The sequence below is a fragment of the Natator depressus genome, chromosome 5 (assembly GCF_965152275.1).
Source record: "Natator depressus isolate rNatDep1 chromosome 5, rNatDep2.hap1, whole genome shotgun sequence".
Lineage (NCBI taxonomy): Eukaryota > Metazoa > Chordata > Testudines > Cheloniidae > Natator > Natator depressus.
The window spans coordinates 75,983,721-76,006,631 of record NC_134238.1 but is presented as its reverse complement, the minus strand read 5'-3'; the positions used below and the strand labels follow the sequence as shown (position 1 = coordinate 76,006,631).

At 41.6% G+C, this 22,911-nt stretch overlaps 1 protein-coding gene across 4 annotated transcripts in view; it reads right to left on the bottom strand.

The window, feature by feature from the left end:
- Positions 1–22,911, bottom strand: part of SRFBP1 (serum response factor binding protein 1) — a 122,317-nt gene that overhangs the window by 54,799 nt on the left and 44,607 nt on the right. The gene's annotated exons all lie outside the window — the stretch shown is intronic.

Sequence of the window (22,911 nt, the reverse complement as noted above, 5' to 3'; positions counted from 1 at the left end):
AGTAGTATGGAAGGTGAATTTCCTCCTTTGAATTAAAATGAAATGCAAAAACACAGGTTAATGTCACACTGTTAAACACTCAAAACTTAACATAAAAATGGAGATTTGCATAGTAATTATACATTTAATCATCATGGTTTAAAGGTCCAAAATACTTATTTCCTGCACAAGGAGCAGTTAAGGCTGAACTTTCAACCTTGATTCTGCTTTTCCCATCATTAACATTACAAGAACGCTATTTTTCAGCCCCCAGATTTTTCCTTTAAAAAAAATTAAATAAATAGAGGGGAAAAAATGAAACAAAACTTGTAAATTAATGATCTGGAATTTAAATGGATCAAGACATGTATATACCAAAGCACAGTAACCACACTGTGTTATTACTGTAACCCTTGTCCTTCCTTTGACCAACTCATTTATCCCCCCAAATCATAGCTCGTTACTCACACTACATCATGTCTCAGACTAAACTTTTCAGGGGATGGACAGATCATATATTTTTATTTACTTTGCATAATAGTGTATTGAAATATGATACCATTGGAGCATGCTCCTGCTCTTACAAACTGCACCCACGCTATTGAAAGTCCACTAAAATCAGACAAGGGTAAATTTTTAAGCTCTTTTCTGGAAAATCCACTGAGTAACATGGAACTAAAATTAGCTATTTTGAAGAAAGAAAGAATTAGCCAGCCCTCCTAGATTTGTAACTCTGGCTCCAGGGAGCCTGAATATTTCCAGCCTGCTGTTTAAATTGCTAAACTATTCCGTCCCATAGAATCAACAAACTTCATTGCTACATTGTGTAACTTCTCTTTCATTTCCCTTTTAAAACATCTTTGACCTCTGAAGAAAATGCTCCCATCAAACATTCTTGCCTCCAACAATTCCCCTCCGCTCTTCTCACTTTATAATCCACTAACAATCTTCCAATACAAGACACTGTGAAAAGCTTTTTAATGTGGGATGTTGCCTCTCACACATACAGTGCTACTCTTTGTCCTCCACGCTCCAAGAACCTAATAATTCATAGGGTTTAAGGCCAGAAGGGACCATTAGATCATCTTGTCCAACCTACTGCACAACACAGCCTATAGATTTTCATCCAGTTGTCATGCTGTCTGGAGTGGTTCACAACCACGAGTGCCAAACTCAGGGCAGACTGTCAAAAGGCAGGGCAGACAAACCAAACTGGTGGTATGTTCTACAATTAGATTTCACCAACCCAGTAAAAAACATGGAGTCCTGAAGTACTATGACTAGGGCCCTACCGAATTCATGGTCCATTTTGGTCAATTTCATGGCCAGGGGGTTTTAAAATTGGTCAATTTCATATTTTCAGATGTTTACACCTGAAATTTCATGGTGGTGTAATCGTGGGGGTCCCAATCCAAAAGGAGGTCATGGGGGCGGGGTCACGAAACTGTTGGGGGGTTACAGGATTGCCACTCTCACTTCTACACTGTTTTCAGAGCTGGGCTCTGAAGGAAGCAGCTGTGGAACTGCCTGCAGCTGGTGGGAGGTTCCTGGAGGTTGAAGTGGGTCTGATCTCCTCTGTGCTGCTAGGAGCACCCCAGTCTAGAGGGCTCCTAGCTGCTAGTCACAGCCTAGCTGGGAAGGAACAGGACTTCCTCTTCTCCTGCACGCTGCTTTTCGGGGGCAAGGGGGAAGATCAGACCTGTCCTGTCCCAGCCCAGCTGGGACTAGCAGCGAGGAGCCCCTGGCTGGAATGCTCCCAGCAGCCCGGGGGAGATCAGACAAACCTCCAGGCATCTGAAGCAGCACAGTTGCAGAGCTTCCTGCAGCCCAGGGTGGTACAAGAGGCGGGTCTGATCTCCCCCTGAGATCAGTCCATGCACGGGAAGAGGAAGTCCCGTCCCTTCCCAGCTTGGCAGACTAGCAGCTAGATTTCATGGGGGAGATCTCATTTCAGTGTCTGTAAATTGTTTTTCACGACCGTGAATTTGGCAGGGTCCTAACTATAACAGTCTTACCACGGAGTCACAGACAGTCCCTTGGGCACTCCAGTCTATCTTGCCACCCAGGCAAGCTGGACTTGTGATAAATGGTCACTTACACCAAAAATTACAAAATTTTCAGGTTGGTCCGAGTTCCAAGAGACCAGTCACTTACTCAAGGTCAATTAGTGCTGTACATCTCACATCAAAGAACACATGTAGCCACTCCTACAGTAAACTAACTAAGGATTTATTAATTAGGAAAAAGAAATGAGAGTTATTTACAGGTTAAAGCAGGTGACATATACACCAATCAATTACAGTCTATAGTTCTAAAAAGGTGACAGATGTAGTAATCTGTCAGCACTGAACATCTTTTAGGGCTAAACCTGGGGATCTCTGCTTTTGGTTCCTAGCTCCAGCCAGAGTCCAAATGGCAAAGAGATGAAGAATTTTCATGTCAGCTATCATTTTCTTCTTCCAGAATTCAAGCTGATGGAATGTGGTCTCTCATATGTAGCACCTTCATGGGTGTAAGAGCACCATCAGCCCAGTTTTTGTATTGTGATGTTTCACGGTGGCCCATTTAGTTTGGATAGATCTTCTTGATGGGTGGGAGAACTATTCCTCCTCCCTGAGTTCACAAGTTCAGAACAGGCATTTTTAGAGTTATAAAGCAAAACTTACATACTACTTTGTAGTGTGGGATACAGATATTACAGGTAAGATTAATGCATGCAGCAACTTACAAGCATTTTAGAGAGAGTCTTAAACACTAAAACACATCCCTACAAGCCTAACATCTTTCTTGAACCATACTAACATACAGGTGAGCTGGTCTGGTTTCCAGCTGTGAATTTGTCAGTGCTCAGCTAACACTTACAGCCTTGGCAAGAGCTGCCTACCAGCGTCATATCTGTATTGAGATTTTAAGATATCAAGAAATGGAGAATCCACCCGTTCCCTTGATAGGTAGATTAAACTATCACCTTGATATGTTAAACATCCTCACTGTTAAAAATGTGTGCTCTGTTTCTAATTGAATTTGTCTGTCTTTAACCTTCAGCCACTAGCTCTTGAAATAGCTTTGTACACACTTATAAAATCACCTATTTCCCCCACTTATATATCCAAGGATATTAGCCCTTTTTGCTACAGCATGACAATAGGCACTCATGTAATTTGTCCACAATGATCCCTAAATCTTTTTCAGGGACACTGTTTTCTAGGATACAGTCCCCCATTAAATAGTTATGGTCCACATTGTGAAATGATAAATCTAGAAACATTTAGCTGTATTAAAGTGCATTTTGTTTGGACAGACCCAATTTCCCAGGCCGTCCAGATCTCCGACATCCCTGTCCTCATCATTTACTACTCTGCCAATGTTTATGTCATCGGCAAATTTTATTAGCAGTGATTTTTTTATATACTTTCAGATCATTGATAAAAGTTTTAGACCTAGATAGGATACCTGAGGAACTCCACTAGAAATGTTCCTATTCAATGATTCCACTTACAACTACTTTTGGATGCCTGTCAATTAGCCAGTTCTTAATCCATTTAATGGGTGCTTTATTGATGTTGTACAGAATCCCTTTTTTAAATCATGTCTTGTTATCCTATGTCAAATGCTTTACAAAAGCTACACACAGTGACCATTATCAACCAAACTTGTAAAACCTGATTTCATTCTTTGAGATAAGACAATGTTGATGAACATTATATTCCCATCCTGTAATACTTTATTAATTAACTCCCATATCAGCTTTTCCATTATTTTGCCTATGACAGATATCAGGCTAACCTGGCCTATAATTTCCTATGTCATCCCACTTGCCCTTTTTGAATATAACATTTACATATAGCTTTACATTTTCAAACCGTTGTATAATCATTTATTAATCCTCATGGTAAACAACAATTAACCCCTATTTTACAGATGGACAAACAGAAACACAGAAAAATTCACACAGTCAGCAGTAGAGCTAGAAAGAGAAGAATCTGCATCTCCTCCCTACTAAGATGCAGGCCTAAGCCACTGCCATGACCATCCCTAACATCCCAGCAAATCAGAAAACCTCTCAGACTTGGTTGCCCCCATCTATAAGACTGGGATAAAATAAAGACAGAGCCTCATGCATTCTGCTATTCTGTAGTTGAGGAATTTGCAGTGGAACTCACTGCTCTATGAATCCAAGCATTCTTTAACAAAAAATAAAACCTAGCCTTCCTGGCTGGGACTCTGAAAGGTGAACTGAGTGTAAACTGATGCAGTGCTACCTCCCTAGGTCTGCAGACAACTTGAAAGTGTCTGAAAGGTATGAACTCCTCCCATTTACCTTTATTTGGATGTTAAATGTGAAACAAAAATAAGTGAAAGGTCAATTTTGTTAACTATTTCACTGCTGATCATTTCGGCAGAAACATATACTTGCATGGGACAGTGCCCTAAACTGCCTCCCAACTATTGCCAATCCAGTCCCCAAAATTCCATACACTGTTACAATTACAAAAACGTGTCAAGTAAAAGTGTGGGACAGCTACACTAATTGAATTATCAAAGTAAATACAAAGGGGTGTCCGTAGTGATTTCATATTAAAGCTAGACCAGTTATATTTTACTTTAAAAAAAAAAGACTGCCACAGAATTTCCAGTCTGAAGTACCCAAAAGCAGGAACCTTTCTCTGGTGTACATGGGGCCTTGTTTCCTGTAGTGTTTTTCATCTATAGATCTAAAAGCATTTTAGCAAAGTATAACAAACCCCACTTACCATTAGTGAAAAACAAGGTAGAGAGAGGTTAAGTGACTTATTCAAGTAACCAGAACAATCGTTGTGAGAAAAGTAGACTACATCTCAGCTCTCCAGACTATTAGGCTTATACATAATCCAGTACACCACAACATCTTCCAGTCAAGTCACTTCATTACTGCATTTCAGTTTTGCCATTTGCGAAACTGGGGTGATATTTACCTTACCTTTCCTCAAAGCAGTGCTGTGACGCATAACTAGTGTTTGTAAAGCAAAGTACTATTGAGGCTGCTGAGTAGCAGAGGTGGGAAATAATACATGAGTTCTGGGTTCCCAGCCATGTGCTTATCCTTCTGGGACAATATTACCTATTTCTCCCTTTAGTGTTTCCAAGCCTCAAAGTCCTTGAAAGCTCCTGGAATTAAGAACTTCTTTCATGCAAACAAAAAAAGAAATGTCGTAAAGTCTATGTAGTATTTACAACTCCAAGGTTCTCAGGTATAGACTGAACAAAGAAAATTCTGCTTGGAAAATCTGAAAAAAGCTTCCACCAATCATGTCTGAACCAATTTATTTAATATTTTACTTGTTCATTGGATCTCAGTGAGGAAGTGGACCAAGTTTCAACCAAATTGGTTCAGTTATTGATTTATATGTCCACAACCTTCTGACAGGACTTTGAAGTGTATGTATACTAAACATAAACAACACACTTCAAAAATGTCTGAACATATTTTGCTGAAACTTTCCAAGAGAAACGTCACCATTGGTCCTAAAACAGAACTTTGTATATTAAAACCAATGTGTTAAATATTCCATCTGGAAACCAACAGGCAGCCATGCAGATCACAGAGCATTGAGAAGATACACTGCTTAACAAGCAAGCCTAAGAAGTCTGCACCATGTTTAGTTCTGGGTTGATTTAAGGTGTAGTCCAATGTAAAGCACAATGCAGTAATCTAATTATGAGGTGACAAAAGCATAGATGACTGCGGTAAGGTCAGCATAAAAAAAAACTGTTTCAGACCCTTGGCCAGATGAAGATGAAAAAAGTCTACCTAGCAACTGCTACGATATCACCACCACATGTTAGGGGCTATTACTTATTCACAAAAATTGGAAACTTTAAAAGTAGTATGTTAACAGCAGTATCTTACTTTCTCAGTCCATACAAGATAAGTTGTATGTGTGTTCAGGTAGCTCCTGAAGTTAAAGTTTTATTTACCTAAGACACTGAAGACTTGTTCTGTGCAGAGTGAAGTGTGAAGGTCTTCATTAGTATTTGGGCACATTGCGCCACCTTTACTAAATTATTAGGCAGGGACTCTTATGTATTTGCAGCATCTAGAATAATGGGTTCCTGAGCCATGACTGGGGACTCCTAGGCCTACCAATCTTGATTTGAAAATTGCCAGTGATGGAGAATCCGCCATGAACACTGGTAAAATGTTCCAATGGTTAATTACTCTCACTGTTAAGAATGTACACATTATACCTTTGTCTGCTAGATTGAAGAGCCCATAACATCAACACACTTTTATACCACTTTTCAACAGCAGACCTCCAGCACTTTACAAAATATCATCACCACCATTTCACACATGGTGAAAGATAGGCACATAGGAGAAATGATTTGCCCAATGTCACCCAGCAGGTCAGTGGAAAAGCCAGGAACAGAACACAGCTCTCCTGAGTTGAAGTCCAGTGCCCTATCCCTAAGGCAGGGGTAGTCAATAGGCACACTGTGGGCCAAATCTAGACTGCCAGACACTTTTGAATGGACCTCAAAATCTTTTTATCTACTTACTATCATTATCGGGGTTTTTTAATTATTATGTTCTTTGGAATCTGGAATACCTTGACCAGAAATATGGACTTTGACAAAAAATAATTGACAACCCATGCCTTAAGGCCACATTACTTCTATTCATTAAACCCACACAATGGAGGACAGACAACTACAGGAGAACCACCACAAAAAGACCTCATAGGCTTTTTTTGCTTTGTCGGTCTAGTGAACATGTACAAAAAATGTTTCCAAGCCATCTGACAGGATAGCTTGCGCTGGAAATTCCATACTATCATATACTGAAAATAAGGGTTTTACCAAGTAGGAACAGCAGTAATTAGAGATTAAATGTGTTCAAATTATGTGAAATAAACTGTAATTTAAGTACACTCCCATGTCATTGAGGCTGAACAACATTATGATTTCGTGAATTAATTATAGCATTCTTCAGTTATCAAAACATAGATTATATATTGCCAAAGGAAGGATTTCATCACAAAAGAAAGTTTCTGCAGTTACAGAACACTTTTTTTAAAACAATGTACCAAAGAAAATACAGTGTAGTGTTTACTATTATGCAATTTCATCCACATTCCCATTATGAATTTTTTAATTTTCAAGGGATTTATATTATTTGTACCACCTTTAATTTTAGCACACAACTTTTCAAAACATAAAAAGTTTGAAGCTCTCAACAAAATTGAGCATTCATGTTCATTTATTCTTGATAATCTGAATTTATCAGATATAAACAAAAGTAGCAATACTTATTCAAAATGCATATTACAATTAAAAAAAGCAGTGCAGAAAGTCAGCAGATGAAAATGATCAACAGAAGTGAATTGGAACTAAAAAAATTCTAATGCTATACAACAACCTTAGTCTGGGCAAATGCATCATTTGATTTTGATGGTAGTCTAATGTTATTTACCTTTAAAAAAAAGCAGTCCCAAATTAGAGTTTACCATTGGGAACGTAAGAAAATACTTCAAGTTGAGTTTGTTTAGGGATCGTTCTTTTGTGAACTATATTTGTGTCAGGTTTTTGCTGGCAGCAATTTTAAACATTACTAAATGTCTACATGCAGTGCTGTCTCAGTTTAGATCCAAGTGAAATTCAACGTCAAACTCAATCTTAATTTTATTGAAATTAAGCTTTACATTAAGAAGTTTTATACACATTCTCTGCATAAAGAATGTTTTTTAGAGAACGTAAAACACTAATGATTTCATCCCTTTATTTTGAAAGGCAAAACTACAAAACCTTAATTAAAATTTTTTTCCAGGAATGCACACACTTCCAAATACCTAAAATTTCTTATCCTAAATTACTAACCTAAATCACTTTATACTACTGAATGATTCTAGTAAAAAGTTCTATCTAGGAAAAATGTTTGCTAGAAAATATGAACATGTAATCATGAGAAACCTATTCATTCATTGCTTAAGTCACAAAATAAATAACTTTTAAGAGCACAAAAGAGTTAATGTGGCTAGCTTGCTTAAGCTGATGTAAAATACCCAAGCTTTATTTGGCAAGTATAGGCTGCTCTCCTCTGCCACGTTTATAAACTAATTTAATATTTCAAGAGGTATGCAAATCAAATGCCAGCAATTACATCATTCTAAAGAGACGAACATTATAAGCTTGGCATTTTATTTAATGAATTGTTTAATTCTGGAGGTTCCCATCTGACTCAGTGGCCACATTTGTGGAGAAAAGTTTACTGTCTTCACCCTAACATTCAAACAGCAGTTAGCAAGTCTAATTCTGTGGCAATTTCAAAAGTAGTAGGTATAGTTTTCATAACCATTGTATGAAAGTATTTAGTAAACTACACAGTTAAAAAGTTACAAAAAAAAAGTTACCCAAAAGGAAATACCAAGCTCATGGCATTATTCAGTAGGGCAAATATGATAAAGCCAACATTATAACGTTTGAATGTTTTTTCCCTAAGCATCTTTTGGTTTTGAATGTCAGAAGTCACTTGAACTAGTGCAATCTGTAATTTCACTATTTGCAATTTGTTACACAAAACACTTTTCTAACATTTGAAGTCACCACCACGTTACTTCAGGGTTAACATACTTTTTTAGATGGGACTATCCTCAGTTTTGGATTACAGTCCCAGTGTTTCCAATCCCCGCCAATGTCATAGGTTGCCAGATGAACTATTTGTTTTTGAAAAAAATTAGTGAAGAAAAATATGGCCACCTGCCAGAGGGGGACATTGTGCCCTGCTGGCAGCAGGCTCGTGGTTATCTGCTCTTTCCTCTCTTCTCACTGCTAGTGAGAGATACCACAAGGGAGAAGCAGAGGCAGGACAACAGCCTCCTTCTTTCCTACATAGCAAAAGTTTCAGCCTTCTACTCCAGGCCACAATAAGTGATTGATAAAGGAGTGTGGCCAATAATACCCATCCCTAGATCCTCAGATTATCCCTGCTTTAAGATCATCATCTACTTCCACTCCCTATGTGCTTTGAGCAGTGAAATAGTGACCTTTAAACAGTCATTGGTTCCATGCATGGCCTTCATAATGTGGACATCCTTCTAATCTCGAGCTCTAACAACAACATTCAAAAGTACCAATGCCTGGAGCAAGAGTGTCTTATACTTCTCATTTTCCTACACTCTTTTATGGGTGACCTATCAACAGCATCTCAAGAGACTGGAACGGTACTACCAACAATGCCTCCGGAAGATCCTCTGCATCAAGTGGGAAGATCATTGCACTAATGCCAGCATCCTCACTGAAGTCAATGTCACCAGCATTGAAGCAATGATCCTCATGCACCAACTCTGCTAGGCTGGACATTGTGTGGGGATGCCAGAGTCTCGCCTCCCAAAACAAGTCCACTACTCTCAGCTCACCCATCATCAGAGATCCCATGGTGGTCAGAGGAAATGCTTCACCCTGAAAACGTATCCGAAGAAAACTGATGTGGACATCTCAAGCTGGAAGGAGCAAGCCACCAACCAACCTCAAATGGCTCCACATCCTCCATCAGACAGTGGCCCGCTTTGAGGAAAAGTTCCTTGCCCTCAAAGCTGAAAAGAAAGCGAAAGAAGGAAAAAGAACAAACTTTCTTCCAGCAGGCAGATCTGTCAGGAAATGTCTGTACCTACTGCAGGTGGATTTTTTGGTTCCAGGATCGGACTCCTGAGTCATTTCAGAACCCATATGTAAACGTGTGGTATAGAGGTTTCAGAGTAGCAGCTGTGTTAGTCTGTATCCACAAAAAGAAAAGGAGTACTTGTGGTACCTTAGAGACTAACATTTATTTCAGCATAAGCTTTTGTGAGCTACAGCTCACTTCATCGGATGCATGGATCCGATGAAGTGAGCTGTAGCTCACGAAAGCTTATGCTGAAATAAATTTGTTAGTCTCTAAGGTGCCACAAGTACTCCTTTTCTTTCTGTGGTAGAGTATCCTTGAATTGAGGGATCGCCGATGACGAGTGATTTTTAAAATATAACTGGCGTCCGAGTTAACTCCCTATTGAGATGAATGGAGCAGTTCATGCCTATCAAACTTACTGTTTCAGGTGCTCTGCAGACCACTGCATGGAGATTTTTAAGATCAGGCTAGACAAACCCCTGTCAGGGATGGTCTAGGTTTATTTGGTTATGCCTCAGAGCAGGGGGCTAGATTAGATCTGCCCCCCATAGTAGGTCTTATCCTGATCTCTAATTGTTAGAGATTGGCTTAAACCCTGAAGCACAGGCTTTAATATCCCTTCCAGATTTTTTTTTTTTGTAATTATGACAAACTGCAGATATTCTTGCTAGACATATAAATGTCCAACCTCGTTTTGAATCTTGCTAAATCCTTGGCCTCAACAATGTTCTATGGGAATGAGTTCCACAGTCCAATTATGAAAAATGTTGGAAAGTATCCATTTTATCAGTTTTTAATTTACCACCTTTTGATTTCATTGAATTGTCCCTTTTTCTTGTCTTTTCAGACAGGAACAACAGAAGCTATTGATTTATCTTCCTATACATTTTATTATTATATATACACGTTTATCATATCCTCTTGTCTGTGTTCTAAAGTAAATAATCCAGGGTTTCCAATCTCTCTTCATATTAGGTTCTCATTGCTCTTTATCATACTCATCGCCTATCTCTGAGCCTGTTCTAATTCTGTAATTTCTGTGGGATGGAGGATTGTAAGGAGTCCATATGTTCAGACAAATACCCAGGCTTCCAGATGCTTACCTGAGTCTGAAATCTTATCAAGCACTGAGAATTAAAAGTCAAAATCTTAACAAGAGCCACAGAGTTAACAGGATGCTGTTAATCATTGCTTTTTAATCATTTCCTCTTCGTTATACCTTAAGTCATTATGCATCCTGCCCTCCCCACCCCAAATGAGGCACTGTTGCCTAGTGGATAAAGTATTGGTCTGAGACTCAGGAGACCTGGGTTGTATTCCTAGCTCTGCCACTGGCCTATTTGGTGATCTTGGCCAAGTCACTTCTCTGTGCCTGAGCTTCCCCATTTGTAAAATGATATTGACCTGTTTTTTACAGTGCTTTGAGATCTGCTGATGAAAAGTGCTATTTGAGAGTTGGGTATTTTTTTTTTTATTAACATAGCATCTGAGAGCCTTCAAAATATTAAAAACAGAAAGGAATGTGATGTTGCTTACTTTCTTCCCGAGCCAACAGAAGAAACACCTTAATTAGTTTAAGTGGAGCATAGTTGCTATTGATGGCTGTCTCCCAGACTAATCCAATGGAAGGCTGTGACTATCAGGACAGAGACCGCAAACTAATCTTTATGGGAACATTTTTCAAGGAATAATGACACCTGACCGCCTTTTGTGTCTTTGAAAACCTCCCTATAAATTCTTATCTCTCAACCTTCTTTTCATGTGTGGTCATGATGTGTTTTATTAACAAGCTTTAGGGGGACCAAATGGTGTACGGTACATTTCTACAAAGCGTACAGCATAAACAAATTCTATTTTACTCTCTAGAAGTACCCATCAGTTGGTGGGGAAGCATGCAGCATCCATTAGAAGAAAAAGCTGTCTCTTGTTAGTGGTCCGAACCTAAAGGCGGGGAATCAAAAGCTTAACTAGATACCAAGCTTCTTGAGGCTGGCACTAAATCAACCTCAGAACAAGACACAGAGGAAATGTCTTAACTGAAGAGTTATCTTGAGTTATTTATTCTCAAGTTAGCCTCGCCTGAGTGAGAGCAGTCATGCTGCAAAGTAACACTCTGGCTGCTGCATCCACAATCGTACTGTAGTCCATGTATGGCACTAACGGCCTGTCTAGATGGAGAGTTAGTGCACAGCAAGCGAGGCGGAGAGTAAATCTACAGTGCATTAGCCTGCCACGCGCTAACTGGTCATGTGGACTCTCTTCTCTCCCTCATAGTTCTCTATTCCATAAGGAACATAGCGCCTTAACAACAACTGCCTTCCATCTTTGCTGCTCTCCTGCTTCAGTCTTAGCTTCCTCCCAAGTCATTGTGATAATTCAGTTATGCTTCTATTGAGCATTTCCATATTATCTTTGGTCTACCTCATCGACTTTTGCCCTGCGAGTTCCTGTCCAATGCCTGTCTGATGGTTGTTCGGGTTTTTCTCCATGTACGTCCTAGCCATCTCCACTTTCGTTCCGTAATTTTCTGTCCTACTGACTTCTGTGCTGTCCTCTTCCAGAGTTCTGAGAGATTTTTTTCTGGCCATCTGACACTGAGGATTTATCCAAGACAATTTGTGAAAACTAGACGTATACACAACAAGATCTTAAGTCTCCAAGTTTCAGCACTATATAGTGAGACTGACTTTACAATGGTGTTAAATATTCAAAGTTAAGTTTAGAGTAAAAGGTTTTGGTTTCTCAAGATCAGCTTTAGCGTTAAAAAGGCATGCCTGGCTTTAATGTCTTCACCTGTTCCTCCTGTTGTACTTACAATGCTTCCAACATATGTAAAATATTGAACCGCTTCTATAGGTCAGTCCAAAAAGTGTTTTGTTTCTTGTTTTGATTCTCATGCTTTTCGTTTTCTAGATGTTGATTTTCAGCCAAACTGTGCATAGATATGCAAACCAAAACAAATGATCTCCACATCTCCATGGGAATGGGATAGCAAGTTGATGTTACCTGCAAACTCAAGGTCCTCTAACTTCTGTGTGAAAGCCTTTTGTATATCCATTGGTCTCTTCATCACCCAAACCACTACCAGTAAAAAGATCATGGATGACATAAGACATCCCTGAGACACGAGGTGGGTGAGGCACTATTTTTTTATTGGACCAACTTCTGTTGGTGAATCAGACAAGCTTTTGAGTTTCACAGAGCTCTTCTTCAGGTCTGTCTTAGAGAAGGGCTCTGTGGAGCTCAAAAGCTTATCTTTTTCATCAAACAGAAGTTGGCCCAATTAAAAAAAAAAAAATACTACTTCACCCACCTTGTGTCTCTTATATCCTGGGACCAACACAGCTACACCAACACTGCAAAGACACCCTTGTCTGGCACCTTCAGTAACCCTGAATAGCTTAGTCAGTTTACTGTTATGTATTACTTGGTATGTCACATTTTAATAGAAGCGCTGAATGAGGTACACAGATTTCTGAGGAATTCCATAGTAACAATGTCCATAAACTGTTCTATCCACTGTACCACAGGCTTTTTGGAAATCTCAAATTCAATGGTGACTGCCATTCGATCAACAGTTCTATGATGATACATAGGGTTACTATTTGATTTACACATAGATTTCTCCTGTCTGAACCTGTCTGTTTTTGCCATTCTTCATTCTGTTTGGAATAATATGCGTAAGTATTTTATTTAGGACAGACAGCAGTTGACACGGTCTCCCACAGTATTCTTGTCAGCAAGTTAAAGAAGTATGGGCTGGATGAATGTACTATAAGGTGGGTAGAAAGTTGGCTAGATTGTCGGGCTCAACGGGTAGTGATCAATGGCTCCATGTCTAGTTGGCAGCCGGTGTCAAGTGGAGTGCCCCAGGGGTCGGTCCTGGGGCCGGTTTTGTTCAATATCTTCATAAATGATCTGGAGGATGGTGTGGATTGCACTCTTAGCAAATTTGCGGATGATACTAAACTGGGAGGAGTGGTAGATATGTTGGAGGGCAGAGATAAGATACAGAGGGACCTAGACAAATTGGAGGATTGGGCCAGAAGAAACCTGATGAGGTTCAATAAGGATAAGTGCAGGGTCCTGCACTTAGGACGGAAGAACCCAATGCACAGCTACAGACTAGGGACCGAATGGCTAGGCAGCAGTTCTGCGGAAAAGGACCTAGGGGTGATAGTGGACGAGAAGCTGGATATGAGTCAGCAGTGTGCCCTTGTTGCCAAGAAGGCCAATGGCATTTTGGGATGTATAAGTAGGGGCATAGCGAGCAGATCGAGGGACGTGATCGTTCCCCTCTATTCGACATTGGTGAGGCCTCATCTGGAGTACTGTGTCCAGTTTTGTGCCCCACACTACAAGAAGGATGTGGATAAATTGGAGAGAGTCCAGCGAAGGGCAACAAAAATGATTAGGGGTCTGGAACACGAGTTATGAGGAGAGGCTGAGGGAACTGGGATTGTTTAGTCTGCAGAAGAGAAGAATGAGGGGGGATTTGATAGCTGCTTTCAACTACCTGAGAAGTGGTTCCAAAGAGGATGGTTCTAGACTATTCTCAGTGGTAGAAGATGACAGGACAAGGAGTAATGGTCTCAAGTTGCAGTGGGGGAGGTTTAGGTTGGATATTAGGAAAAACTTTTTCACTAGGAGGGTGGTGAAACACTGGAATGCGTTACCCTAGGGAGGTGGTAGAATCTCCTTCCTTAGAAGTTTTTAAGGTCAGGCTTGACAAAGTCCTGGCTGGGATGATTTAGTTGGGGATTGGTCCTGCTTTGAGCAGGGGGTTGGACTAGATGACCTCCTGAGGTCCCTTCCAACCCTGATATTCTATGATTCTATGAATGCCTCTCCAGTTTTTACACTGAGATCTCCTTCCATTGGCAGCTTTGCTATATTACTATTTCCCCCACTCACCTGTACTTTTCCTTCTTCTCAGACCTTTTGTAAAAGGCCTATTAAAATGTCTACTGTGTTCTTCAAGTCTGCCTTAAGAATCTCCATTGGAATGTTATCTGGATCTAGTGCCTTTTCATTTTTAACCGGATGCCCTCTCTACTTCTACTTTGGTGACTGGTCTTCTAGTTCAGTGTTCAGATCTTCCTCCATATCTGGGACACTGGCCAGTGGCTTGCCATTCAGTAGTTGACTAAAGTACTGCCTCCATCTATTTAATTGTTCTTCATTTTTAATTTGTCCTTGTTGTCTTAAACTGGTCAGTCGGTATTCATTGTCAGGAAGAAAAACAAAATCTAATGATTTTGTTCAGTGTCTTCACGTCATTTCATGCTTCAGTAGTCTGTGCATCTGTTTCTATTTTGTCTACAAAGTCTCATTTGTCTTTCCGAGCACTCTTTTTGGCCTCTGTTCTTTATGACACATTCCTCCTGGAGCTGCTGTGTGTGTTTTCTTGGTTCATTTATTTTCAGTTCAATTTTGCATTTCTCTTCTATTTTCTGGCACATATTCTCAATAACCATTCATTGTGATGTTTCTTGCTGAATCTGAACACTTAATTCACAGTTTTAGTGAGTTTCCTTTACCTGTTTTCATTTGCCCATTACTGTTTCATCTTCAAGCACCTGGTATCTATTTGCTTGTCCAATTCTAAACTTTTGTTTACCAAACTGACCACATTACATTCACTACAAATGGAAAATAACTATAGAAGATGTATGGAGCAAAAACAGGGCAGATGTGGGAATGGACCAGGCATCAGCAGCAGCTAAACTGAAAATAAAAATAGGAACCAAGAAAGTCTCTGAACAACAGATGCCCACATTATATCACCACCAAATCTAAAGCAGATAATACAAGCTATTAGAGCAGACCCTACTACTACGCACTAAAAGTTCCCTAGTGCGCTTTGACCAACTGCTGTTTAAAAACACAAGCAGGGGAAAGCGCACTATGGAACTTTTAGTGCATGCCAGCCAGGTCCGCATAATCTGTGGCAGGCTAGCGTGCTACGGATTTACATACCAGCTCGCCATGCACTAACTCAATCTACAAAAGCACAAAGACTTCTGGGGGCATATCCCAGGGTTCTTTGCACTGCAGTGAGCTGAGTTGCTCCAAGTTCTTTCCCAGTGAAATGTGGGAAAACTTCTGTTTTCTGGGCAAATGGGGGAGAATTGTGGGAACTAGTGGAACTTGAGCACAGCTAGCTTGAGTCCATACTGCAGAGTGGTTGGGACAGCAGTTGATAAACTGTGCTAACTCAAGCTTTAGCCTATACCCTCCGATAGGTCAGCCAACTTGAGTTAAGAACACCCCACACTTGTTAAGGGTTTGAGTGTGTGGAAGGATTTGAGTTAAGGGCAACACTCAAGTTTCAACCTGAGTTAACTCTGCAGTGCAAAGAAGTCCTCCATGAAACTCACTGCCAGTGATAAAAATTCTCGTTACATTCAGATTTTTCGTCAGGGCTCATCATAAAATCTAGCACAAACTTTTCAAAGGCCTGAGTAAGTGTGATATCCCCAGATCATGACTAAATTCCAATAGTATTAAAAAAAATAGATGTCAGAAGGAGGAAACAAACTAGAATGTAGAAAATACACTGATTAAATGTCCATTTTGAGGAAAAAGAACACCCAAAGAAGTCTATGCCAAGTCATTAAAAAGTCTTGTGTTTTGTTAACTGCCCTTGCTGAATTTTAGAAGAAATTAGGCATAAGATGGATATCAATTTTTTTGTACTATCAGACAGACTGCATCCTTATGAAACCAGGAGTAGTAAGTAATACATTCACTTATGCAAGACTCAGAAGGGAACTGGAGTTTCATCTGTAAGCCATATTTTTTAAAAAATAAGTGAAAACCTCTTTTACATCCTTATGAAAAATAGAATCGTAAGAAAAATACTTATGCAAGAATCTGGAAGGAGTAATTTTATCTGCAAAACTTTTTTTAAAATGAAGATTGTCAACAATCTGTTATATAGCCTACTTTTCTTACATTACCATAAATTCAACAAAAAGCTGCCTCTGATCTGTTTCACTTTATCACTTTAACAGTCTAGTAGGCATAAGTAAAAGACAACTATTTTTTTTCCATTCAACTCTCTTGTCAACAGGGAAGGCTACAAGATGAAGGTGGTGGTATTAACGGTCACATTTAAGAAATATGGGTGATAAGCTTTGATGCAACCTAAAACAACATTGTGTGCATATTATTAACCATTCAACATATTTGGGCGCAAAATCATAACTGATGTTCTCCATGAAAATGATACAGACACGGACAGCTATTTTAGGCCCCACAACACAGTGTCTTAAAGAAAGGTTTTTCATCCAAAATCCAGTTTTCAATCCCCCTCTTAAATTTGGCTAACAATAAGGCAGGGGTAGTCAATAGGCAGACCGCAATCCGAATCGGGACCGCCAGCCCAATGGATCATGGGGCAGAGGCGACACGTGGGCGGGGCAGCTGGGGTCACATGCTCCCCCACCCCCCAATTGCTCCAGATGTCTCGGGGGGGGGGGGGTATGCCTAGAAGTGAGGAGGCAGCACTCCCCCTGGCAGCCGCACTCTGTGTGTCCATGCAGTGTGGGATGGGACCAGGGCAGCTGGTTGAGCTCCTTCCTCCCCACCCCCACTGGGTTGCTTCACCTTCCCTGCTGCTGGAGACCCAGCCCTGCTCCCGGCTTTGCAGACCATCTGCAGGCGAGAGACAATGTGGGGGACTCCTGCAGCAGGGAAGGCAAAGCAGCCCCACGTGGTGGCAGGCAGCAGGGAAGAGAAACTCAGTCAGCCGCCCTACTTCTTCCTCCCTTCCTGCACTGCACAGACACATGGAGAATGCCACTGCCAGGGGGAGTGCTGCCTCCTCACTTCTGGGCGTCCTGAGAAACTGGGGGGCACATGACCCCCCAGAACCTTCATTTGTGCCCTCCCACACACTACGTGTTGCTTCTGTGCACAGGCTGAAGCTAAGCTGAGCTCAGGCTGGAGCCATGTAGAGCAGTGTTTGTATCCTGAGCAGTCCCTGGAGTGCCCCCACCTCAGCCTCATGCCCCTCACCCTTGAGTGGTCCCCAGAGCACCCCTCAAATCCTGGCCTTGTGCCCATCACCCATGAGCAGTCCCCACAGTAACCCGCTGGTCTCGTGCCCCCTACCCCCAAGTGATCCCAGGAGCCCCCACCCTGGCCTCATGTCCCACTCACCCCTTGCTCTTTGGGGACAGTGCCCGGAGTCCTCTCCAGCTCTCCCTCCTGCCCAACCGGCCTTTTCCCCTCCCCAGTCCACCTCCAGTCACCCACTTCTGCCACATCCAGCCTGATGCCCACAGAGCTGCTACCTGGAGTCTCCTTGGTCTCTCCTACTACCCAGAGCATCCCCTCCTGCCCCTCTGCTATCCCAGCTCCCAAAGGGGCATCATGCCACTAGTTGGATCATAGTCCAATAGCTTTACCTCCTGGCTCCAAGCTCAAAAGTACTCACATTCACGCCTTGCTTTGCTGTCCAGATCCCAGCCCATACCCATTCCTCTCCCGTCTCTCTGTCACTTGGTACAATTGGGGACACAGAGGAATGTTTTTTTGGGGGTAGGAGCAAGCGGCAACACCAGCCCCATGGGCCCCATTTTCAGTTTAGGGAAATAAAGTCATGGTACTCTCTGGGCAGGGTGGACGAGGAGCTGGCAGGCGCGTGGGGGGGGGCAATCAAGGGGTTAGGGGAGCTGAGCTGAGTGGACATTGACTATACCTTAATCAAGAAATTTGACAAAAAAAATAATTGGACTACTCCTGCAATAAGGTTTTGTTTTTATTTTAAGCATTTTATCACTGGTATCTGCAACCTGGACACCACAGACAAAAATACTTGTGTGTATATCATTCCTCATTGGCACCTTCTCTAAGCTTGAGCAAATCAGATATTCCCCTGACTCCATGAAAAAGAGAAAAGGAGGATGAATGAAATCTATACCTCCGGGAAGTAGGTGGCCTGCAGGAAACACGCACATGAAGGGAAACTGTGCATGGGTGAAAATCATGTTCAATACTAGGCAGTTATTCAAAGTGGAAGTAAATCTCCAGACCTCTGTGTGCCAGCTCCTTGAATCTCACAAGTGCAAAGAGAAGGGTGGCGGAAAATGGGTTCTGCAGAAGAGATCGGAATATGGCCCAAGAAAGGAGCATGCAGCAGGCTGAAGACTGCACTTAAACCTGAGTCCAACCAGCAGTAATTATGCAGCTGTGCCGTCATGCTCATTGTACAGAATGAGGCACCCCAGCCCTCCCTCATCTCACTCATCTCCTTTTACTGCAGACTTCTGGTGTGCAGAATCAGACCCTTGATACCTTTATTGCCATTCACATAAGAACTGGTGAAGACGTGAAAGAATGAAATATGCACTTGCTGCCACAGCGTTGTGTAAGATGACAAGTGCCCCTAAAGCGAATAGAATTGTGAAGTATGTGGTTGTCAAAATCCTATCCCCATCTTCACAACTGAAAAACAACAATGAAAATGCACTATTGTTCACTCCAGGCCATGAACTCCTCCCCTCGTGGTTCATAGTTTTATGAGTGCCAATGGTTTTTTGTTTTTGTTTTAGGAAATTTAACATTCTCTACACTTTTTGTTTGCACAGTTGATATAACTGAATAACTCCAGAAAGAGAAAGGCAGGGAGAACCCTTACAAAAAAAAGTCAGCAAAAATATTACATTGCAATAGTGATGACAGCCAGCTCAATTACTGAAAAACAAACAAGAAAATAAGACATACATTTCTAAGATGTTGTTTGAATAAAGAGAGCTGGTGCAAAATAAACCAAAAGATTTATGCTGTTAAGTTTGCCCATGTATTGCACAGTAGCTCATTTTTGAACTTTTTTTTTTCCAACCCAAAAGGAGCAGCTGTAATGCAACCCATTACACTACACAGGCAAAGTGGTAATCAAGGCTCCCTGACATCAATGTTTATAAAAAGAAAGACTGAAGTTAAATATTTCTTTGGTCATTTCTGGACACTGGAGCTTGGGGGGGGGGGCGGTGGGGGGGGGAAGGGGGGAAGACCCTGTTTTAGGTTAGCACATTAGAATCAGGAAGTTAAAGAGGTACTTTCACTAGCTGCAGTAAAATTAGACAACCCAAAGGGTATGCAGATCCCCTTCCAAGAAAACTTTAACCAATATTGAGTAAATTGAATAACTGGTTCCAATAATATTTTAAACAGAAATCGGTGCAGACATTGGGTATTTTTCCTCCTTTGATTATGCTTCATGTTTTATTAGCATTCCCACCTTTGGTCAACCATACTCATGGTTTTTCAAATATGACATTTTAGCCTTAAAGGAAAATTACACACACATTGATCAGCCAAGAAATCTGAAGGACTTCTTAATGGGGGCACATAGGGAGGTATATGAAAACAGAGTTCTTTAACTGCAAGTTCTACAATCATGGCAATGTTAGTTTTGGCCCATGTGCCCAATAGCTCAGAAATTCTTATGTACTAATGTAATACAGTTAGGATCACATAGTAGCAGTTAGTTTCAGATATGTAGAAAAGTGACATAGAAGCATGAACGGTGGAGGGGGTAGGAGTAGCATAGAATGTATGTGACACCAGTTATCTAGTTACAGAGATGAGTAGTAAAGTCAAGTCTGGAAGCTTTAAAAAACACTTAAGTTGTTACTATTTATTGGTAAGGTTCAGTTTTCTTTCTTGCTTTTGTTATGTTTAAAAACAATTTTCACTATTATGTTCTGGCTTTCAATATAACAAAAACAAAGGAGAGAACTAAAACAGAAATTTACCAATAAAACAAAAATAAACACTAACAAATGAGAAAAATATTCAGGTGGTACGAATAACTCATTTCCCGATGCAACAAAATAATACTTCTGCCAGTGCAACTCCTTGTATCCTGGAGTAGGGGTTGAACAACTCCACATGAAAGATCTAGACTCAGCTACACAATCACAAAATTAAAAGAAAATATGAAACTGAATTCTTCAGCAACTATTGAATTCTATGGAAAACATCCAAATGACAGAACACCCTTCAAAGTAATTGAAGCCATTGACTGGACCTTGAAAAAAATCATGACTAAGAATATGTCTCCTTGCTCCATCCTGCTGTACCACTTCAACAAAAGGCTGCAGATTTTTCTGTTCAGAAAGACCTTGACAGGGAGAAAAAGAGAATAAACTTAGATCCCTGGACATGCCCAGTCATGCGTGGACTGTAGTAATGTCTTTAGAACACTGACTGGGCAGTTGGGAGAGTAGAGAGGAGTGGGACAAAGATCAGACCTTCATTCTTTACAACAATAACTCCCTGGAAAGGGTAGACAAATGGATTTGATAGGAGAACAGGGACACTTGCTCTCTCTTTAGCACAGAGGTGGGGATCCTCCTGCCTGGCCCCTGAGCTCCTGGTCCAGGAGGCTAGCCCCTGGCCCCTCCACCACTGTCCTCCCTCCCCCGCAGCCTCAGCTCACCATGCCGCCAGCGCAATGCTCTGGGCGGTGGGGCTGCGAGCTCTTGCCAGGCAGTGCAGCTGCAGAGCTGCAGCCTGACACGGTGCTCTGTTCTGCGCGGTGGCGTGGCTGGCTCCAGCCGGGTGGCATGTCTGCCTGTCCTGGTGCTCTGGGCAGCGCAGCTGTAGTGCCTCCAGGCACCGATGCTCCAGGCAGTGTGGTAAAGGGGGCAGGGAGCAGGGGGGGTTGGATAGAGGGCAGGGGAGTTCGGGGTGGTGGTCAGGGAGTGGATAGGGGTCGGGTTGGTTAGAGGGCAGGGAACAGGGGCATTGAATGGGGGCAGGGTCCCGGGGGCAGTCAGGGAGAAGGGGTGGTTGGATGGCGCAGGAGTCCCAGGGAACAGGGGGGTGTCAGGGGGCAAGAAGCAGGGGGAATCAGATAGGGGGTGGGAGCCAGGACACACTTGGCCATTTGGGGAGGCACAGCCTCCCCTAACCGGCCCTTCATACAATTTCGGAAACCCGATGTGACCCTCAGGTCAAAAAGTTTGCCCGATTTTATAGGAACAGTCCCGATTTTGGGGTCTTTTTCTTATATAGGCTCTTATAAACCTCCCCCCCTGCACCCCCCGTCCCAATTTTTCACATTTGCTGTCTGGTCACCCTAACAGCAACCAAATTTTTACCTTTGAAACTAGGTTGTCCAGGCTGCTCTAATAATTACTTTAGGAAGCTAACAAGAGGCTATCAGACCTCATGAAATGTGTATGCAATGTCGTTGTAGCCACACTGGTCCCAGGATATTAGGGAGATAAGGTGGGTGAGGTAATATTTTATTGGACCAACTTCTGTTGGTGAGAGAGACGAACTTTTGCACTTACACCAAGCCTTTCTTCTTATACTGCCTAGACATTTGGAGGATGTGTTACTGCATAACTGAGGGTCTATGGGTATTTATAGCAAGTGTATAAATGGAGAATTCTACATGAGAGGGAAGAGAGAAATGGTTTCAGGGGAAGATGGGTTAAACTGGGGGAAAAAAGAAAGAATCCTATAAATTTGATACTGAAAAGATGTATTAAGCTATCTTGTCTGTGAAACTGCAAATATAGGATTGTTCCCTTCAATATCTCAATTGCTTCATCCAGCCTACTTTTACAGGATACCGGTGATGGGGGCTCTTCCACCAGCTCTTTGGGAAATAAATCTACAGCCTTGTACACTTACTCCTATGTATCAGCCCTTGAGTACCTAAGGGCTTGTCTACATGCAGGGTTCTCACAAAAAAGTTTCTGGTGGCCACAGTGTGACAATTTTTCCTAAAATACTTAACTTTCGGAAAAACAAATAAATATGCACATATACATGTCCAAATCATAGTAATTTATTTATGTAGGGTTTTTTGCAGACTCAAAAATAAAAACAACATACAGTTGTCTCTATTCTTTACTGGACCCAAAGAGAACAAAAACAAATAATGTGCTTTGCATGTTCTTGTCTTTTTTGTTATTGTTTCTTTTGCTTTTTTGATTGCTTTTAAGACTTGTTAGTTAGTAAGTCTGCTTCTGTGAAAAGTGATATTTGTTAATATCAGTTTTCATAGCAGACTTGCTAGCTAGCTAGCTGTGAGGCAGCAAAAAGTGATATTAACAAATATCACTTTTCACAACAGACTCTCTCAGCCCTGGTAAGCTAGAACACAAATTAAGCCCTGGATGGGGAGGTGGGTAGCAGGGATCAGGGACGATGGTGGGATGTATTGGGAGGCTGAGCAAGGCGGCAGAGATGGGGTGGTGGTGACCTGAAGCCGGAGCCTGGGGACCAGAGCCCTGCAGCCACATGACCAGAGGACGCAGAGG